A 6,926-nucleotide genomic window follows, 5' to 3' on the forward strand; every position below is an offset into this window, starting at 1 on the left:
AGCTGCGTTTCCTTCCGCGGGGCCAGGAGGGCGCGCCCAGACCCCAGCGCCCGGCGTGTGACCGCGTGCGTCAGGGCGTCCGGGCGGCTGCGGGCCGGGGGGCGGGGGGCGGGGGGCGGGGGCCTGCCCGGGAGGCGCCTCTGGACCCGCCGCCCCACCCCGGAGCGGAGCCGGCGCCTCGACGCCAGGGAGCCCCGACTGCGCTGCGGCGACACAAAGCTTCAGACCGCGGCGGCCACAGCAAGGGGACGGGGACGGGGACGGGGCGCTGGGCTGGACGCTCTCGGCGGCCAAGGACTGAAAAACGGGGCGTGAGACTGGCGCTGGGCTCGGTGGTGCAGGACGCGTGTGCCCCGCGGAGGCGCCGGAGGTGACCGGAGGAATCTTGCCGGAACTTGCCCGTCTCCTGCCTATAAATGGACAAACGTGCCTTCAAGCGTCAGTAGGAACGTGGTCACGACCTTCCACTTGTCGCGCTGCGTCCTGGGCCTCCGTTGAGGTGCGCACGGCCGGGGGCCCCGAACCGCCGGCGGAGACGCAGGGCTGCGGCCTCCCCGCGGGGGCGAGAGGCCCGGCCCCGGGCGCGGGGGGACGGCGGGGGGGATGGCGGGGGGGCGGCGGGGGGGACGGCGGGGCCGGCGTCCAGCATCCGCACGGCGGGGAGCTCGGGGCGTGGAGGGGAACGGCTTGTTTACGCAAGATTCGGAGGCTGCGGTTTTCTTTTCCTTTTTTTTTTTGTTTAAAGATTTCATTCACGTCTTCAGGAGACACAGAGAGGCCGACCGTGGGCCGCGTGGACTCGGCCCGGTCCCGCCCGGTGCTGCCCCCGGTGCCCCCGGAGTCGCGGGGCGGGGCCCTGCCCGGGTCCGCGCCCTCCCGCGCCCCCTCGCTCTTAAATAAATGAATAAATAAGTCTTAAAAATACATAAAACCGGGCCTGGCGAATATTTTCATATTGATTTGCCTTAAATATATCAAATGCAGGCCCGCAGGGGATCACATCCTTTTGAGGAATTACTGGTAATTTTTTTTTTTTTTTTAATAGAAATGACCAGTAAAACCGGGGACAAAACTGAAGTCATATAGTTACTATTTAAGTTTTTTTTTTAATTTGATTTTTTTGTTTGTTTGTTTGTTTTTGCAAAAAGCCTTGTTATTTGGTTAGTAGGAATTAGATGGAGGCCATGAAGTGACGTAATAGCCATTCTGGCTTTCACAAATTAGGTCAGCGAAGCGAGACCGTGGATAAAATACCACGTTTCAAGGATTTGGGTCTCGAGCTGGCCCCGTGCCCCTCGGCGCCCGGAGGCCGCGAAGCCTCACACGGAGCCGCACGGGCCGGCGCCCCCCGTCCGAGGCGTGTTCCCTCCTCCACAATGTACCGTCGGCATTTCCTACCCCGGACATACGCTTCAGGAACATTAAGTAACGCCTATAAATTATTTCACGTTATGGAAAAACCATAAACTCTTTAACCATTTTCTAAGGGGAAGGGTACATCCTTTTTGTTATCATAACTAACACTGAGATGTGTGCTGTGCACCTGAATCACTTATCTGTCGGACTCCGATGACTCCAGAAAAATCTACTTGGGATAAAGATTAGATTACTGCTGTACAGTGGGAAACATGTTCTTAGCTGGCTATGATAAAATATTGCATTTTTAAAAAGATTTTATTTATTTACTCATAGACACAGAGAGAGGCAGAGACACAGGCAGAGGGAGGAGCAGGCCTCATGCAGGGAGCCTGACGTGGGACTCGATCCCGGGTCTCCAGGGTCACACCCCAGGCCGCAGGCAGCGCCAAACCGCTGCACCACCAGGGCTGCCCTAAAATATTGCATTTACTACATTTTATATCACCAACTTCAAGCCTAAAAGTAAATAAAATTAGAAATCAAGATGAGCATAATGTTTTTAGAACCTGTAATTAGTTCTAAAAATTACAGTAACTGTAAATTGGCCCTGGGTCTTGTCCATTTTATGCACAAGGAATAGTAAGCGACAGGAATCACATCTATGTTGGTAGATATCCACACACAAAACCAAGAGCTCACCGAAATAAAGGTGCATTTCGAATCCCTACTCATTCCTTATGTAAATAATATATAAATACAAGATTTATTTATTTACTTAAAGATTTTATTTATTTATTCATGAGACACACAGAGAGAGGCAGAGACACAGGCAGAGGGAGAAGCAGGCTCCATGCAGGGAGCCCGTCGTGGGACTCGATTCCGGGTCGTCGGGGTCACGCATTGAGCTGAAGGCAGACGCTCAACCACGGAGCCACCCAAGTGTGTCTGTAAATACAAAATTTAACAGAAAGTTAGAAATGACAGATTTCTAATAAGCAGAAGAAGTTAAGCCCCACTTTACACTGTTTGCATTAACTGAGGGCAGAATCCAGCTTTTCTAGCTCCTGGTCTAGAATATTTATTTATTTTTAATTTTTAATTTGTTTTTATTTATTTATTTTTTTTTTTAGAATTTTTATGATTCCACCACCACTAGGATAGGACAATTTTGGTTATATGTGCATATGTTTGACCAACATCTAACAATTCAAAATATTTGGGATATGCCTCAATTTTAAAGGATATATTGTTTTTAAGAAAGCTGTGTTAATCCAGTTTGTCTTTTCTGTTGCAAAAGCCACAACATCTAGGCAGGGAAGATTCTGTGATTTATTTGATTCAGAACAGGCTTTTTTGTGGAGATGTTTATTTCAAATATGTTTATTTCAAAAAAAAATTTATTTCGAAAAAAAGTATGTTTATTTCAAATATGAAACTTTGTTCTGAGGAAGAATATTGGCTGCTCAATGTTATTTTGGAGTCATTATCCTGGAATTTGTTTTTTGTAAATTTTTTTATCATATCTTATTGCTTATTGTTTTCAAGGAGTTTGTAAAAAGACAAGATAAAATTGAGTAATTAAATGTCACATTTCAACTTTACTCAAGTTTACAATTTTAAGGTATCTACGTTTGCTTGAAGGAAAAAAAAAAATATATATATATATATAATCCCACTGTGGTTACTAGGATGAGATGAGACTGGTGTGAAAGTCATTTAAGAAAAGTGAAAAAGCAATAAAATTCCAGCTGTTTGGTTAGGAAAGGTTCTCAGAACTCCTTCAAACTCAGCCAAACAAACAGTCAGGGTTCTTCATGGAGCTCACTGTGGCTGATAATTGAAAGGTTATTTCCAATATATATTGTCCATTCGAAAAGCGTATGTGAAACCAACACTAATATTCTCCTTCCTGCACATGATAGTATATGAAACATGAAGACTTCTTAAAGGAGATATCCTTAAAGATGAAACATACTGTATTTTTTACACTCACTTTTTCAAGATTGCATTTAAGCATGCAAATGCTGGTTAAGAGAGTATAAAGTCCAGAGTCAATTATCTTGTACCATATACTTACTCAGAGTTTGGAGAGAAGAGTTGCAGTTGTGAGTGGAGGAGGACATGGCTGAGCATGACAAAAGCCAAAAAAATGAGAGCAGAGAGGTCCATATTGTACAAAACACAGTTTTTAAAATAAGAGCTTTGGTTACAAAAAAAAAAAAAGGTATTTATTGTCAGTCAACAGTTTTAAAAATCATATATTTTAGAGAAGAGATGATATCAATTTTGCTCAGAAACTCTCTATATTTCCTGATGTGCAGAGACAGGAGATTGCATGCTGTAGATCAATCTGTGATCAAGAGAAAAGCAGGTCCAATATTAAAATCATACGCCATAAGCACATAGATGCAGTGTTTGAAAGAGGTTTTTTTTTTTTTTTTTATTGTCAGACACAGAGAGAGAAAAGAAAGCTTTAATATCAATTTGCTTAGTAAATGCATTTCATTTGCATTCATTTTCAGGACCTAAAGGAGACCTAATCTGTCATAGAGCTGGAATTATTGAAAAACTCTGAAAACAATGTGTTGTTTGCATATTGAGATTGAGCTCCAAAGTTCTCAGTCATTTATCTTAACCGTGTGTGTGTGCGCGCGTGAGGGTATGTCTGTGGTGCGTGAATTTTCTGTGTAATTTGAGATATGTTTTACTCAATGATGTAAGAACAGGAAACTTCACAGTAAATCTATAGACTGTCACATAATTTTACAACATTTGATTTGATTGTACCTTACACAATAAATAAGCCACTACTTACATCGTAATGTCATCTGAACTATAAACAATTAGCTAACATACATATGTTCACATTATGGGAGGTAATTGGGTCATTATACCCTGTGCTGAATTATCTTTTGTCGTTGATCAAAGGTAGACATTTAGAAGCATGCATAGCTAAATCTTGACCAGAAGTTGGCTTAATTTTTACAGAAAAATAAATCGTTTTAGGTAGGGTGCAAAGCAATGAATTATACTGCCTAATTCTTGCATAGAAAAGTCAATGACAATAAATTTTTCAGGTGAGGGAGTCAAGCTTAGGTTTTTACTTCAAATACCAAAAGGAAGGCATTAAGAGCAAAAAAGAGTATGGGTCATCTTTTAATGAACCATGTATTATGGTTGACATCTCTAAAACGAGGGAGTGACTTTGTTATCAATTCAAGAATCAACTTAAAAGTGAAACACTGTGCACTTAACCTTTACAAAAAGCATATAATGGAGAGGACATCTTTTTTTTAAAGAGATTTTTGTGAAATATCAGCTTTAAAGTATTAGCTGTGCAAAATGCCAACCCGCAATGTTGGGTTAAATGACTTAGCCAAACAATGTATCTCAACAGCATTTCCCTTTGCAACACCAGATACACAGCTAAAGCATTAAAATCTCTAAACAGGATCAAAAGAGCAATGAAATGTGAACTCTTTCCTCAGGGTTATTTACTTCTGGACAAGTAACATCAATGTTACATGAAAAAAAAATTGATCTATTGGAATATTAGATATGTTAGCAGCTTTAAAAAATTAGAAGCAGAAACTTTTCTTTTTTGTAAAAAAATATTTTATTTATTTATTCAGGAGAGATGGGGGGGGGTGGCGCAGAGACACAGGCAGAGGGAGAAGCAGGCCCATGCAGGGAGCCCGATGTGGGACTCGATCCCAGGTCTCCAGGGTCACACCCTGAGCTGAAGGCAGCACTAAACTGCTGAACCACCCAGGTTGCCCTGCATAAACCTTTCTTGAAAAAAAACCTAAGCAATACCCTCAATACATGTCTGAAATGGAATTGCAAAAGATGTACCATCTCCATTCTCCTCCCAGTTACTTTTCTTTTCAAACACTAATGGAGCATTCTTGGGAGCCCCTGAGACTCTGCTGATAACAATGAGAGCAAATCTTATTTCAAAATGCCCTCAATGTCCCTAACCTGCAAATCTTTTTCTATATTTCTGCCAAAGAAAATGCACCTTTCAATTCTTGTTGATGCTAGGTTCATGGCAGCAGCTATTCAAGACACTGTAGAAAAGATTATCAGGAAGGTTGGTCGGAGACTGAGGATTCTGGTGGATGTGTCTTGCGAGATCCCCTCGATGCGAGATGATTGTAAGGTGGCTTTGGACTTGCAAGGGAAGGAAATGCTTAGCTCTGAGCCAAAGGGTCTCTGACAAAAAAGAAAAAAAATCTAAGGTATAGTGCTGAGCGGAGAGAAGGACTGACCACCATGTATCCTCTTCCAACTGACATATGGAAGGAAGTAGATAGTTACTAAGTTTAAGACTCAAGTTGAAGGAATACAGTCTTAAATGACTCTTTTCCAAGAGTCTAGTTCTAAAAGGCAAACACTTATTAGGAGTCTCTTAAAAATCTTCATCTGAAGGAATAAAGCTGTGGTGTGAGAAGAAGAAATATTTTAAGATCTTGGAGAGACCACATATAAGCACTCAGATTAATGGGCTGGTTGAACAGCCGGTTGAGAATAAATCATCTTGAAAGTCCAACCAAAGCAAACCTTCAGACTGCAGAGCCATTTACAACAGACTACCATCCTATGAGGGACCTCAAACGAGAACCTCCTTGCTCCTCAGTTCTGAGCTACAGAATTCTGAGCTAAATAGAGTGGCTATTAGGTAATTTTATAGCATGAACCATTGGAATGGCAATTCCGTAGTCACATCTGCTTGTATGAGCATAAAATCAAAATAATAATGATATATATTTATAAAACAAGTTAAATAATGAGTAAATATTTGATGATGAACTTAATACAGACTTTAAATTTCATGATTACATTTCATTTTAAATCCCTTACTTGATAAGGCAAAATGATGTCAGGATGTCAAATTTGGTATATATTGCTTGATTTAAGGAAACATACCTTTAATCAAGAGGGACAAAAATCTCCTATATTCTGAGGGAAACTGACTTGCATCAATCCATAAATAATAGAATTTGAATGATGTGCATTCATTTATTAAGCAAATATTTAGAGGCCTATTAAAAGCCATCACTATTCTAGTAACTGTTTAAAATGAACTTTGTTCCTTTCCATTGGAGTTTACAACCTTGGGGTTATGGGAATAGGAATGTTGAATGTTGTAATAGAATGAAATTGACTTTGTGCAGTTGGAAAAGCATAGTTACCAAAACAAAACAAAACAAAGATTGGTGGTATTGAGTGCCTATTTGAGGATAGTGATCATGAAATAAGTTAAGAAGAGAAAAAATAATAAAATGATAGTGAAGATTAGAAAGGTATCATAACATTAATAATAGAGATCGCTAATATTTGTTGCATATTTGTTGTGGTCTAGGAATTGTTTAAGTATTTTATGTGGATGAATTAATTTATCTCTTATATCAACTCTGCCAGCAAAGTAGTATTATCATGTTCATCTAATAGATGAAGGAGCAAAGACGTACAGAACTTAAATAATTTTCTAATAGTCCCATATTAATATTTACAAGATCAGTATATTTGACTTCTTATTGATTTGGGGGAAATGTTATAGTAGG

The sequence above is a fragment of the Canis lupus genome, chromosome 33 (genome assembly GCF_011100685.1).
Source record: "Canis lupus familiaris isolate Mischka breed German Shepherd chromosome 33, alternate assembly UU_Cfam_GSD_1.0, whole genome shotgun sequence".
In the NCBI taxonomy this organism is placed as follows: domain Eukaryota; kingdom Metazoa; phylum Chordata; class Mammalia; order Carnivora; family Canidae; genus Canis; species Canis lupus.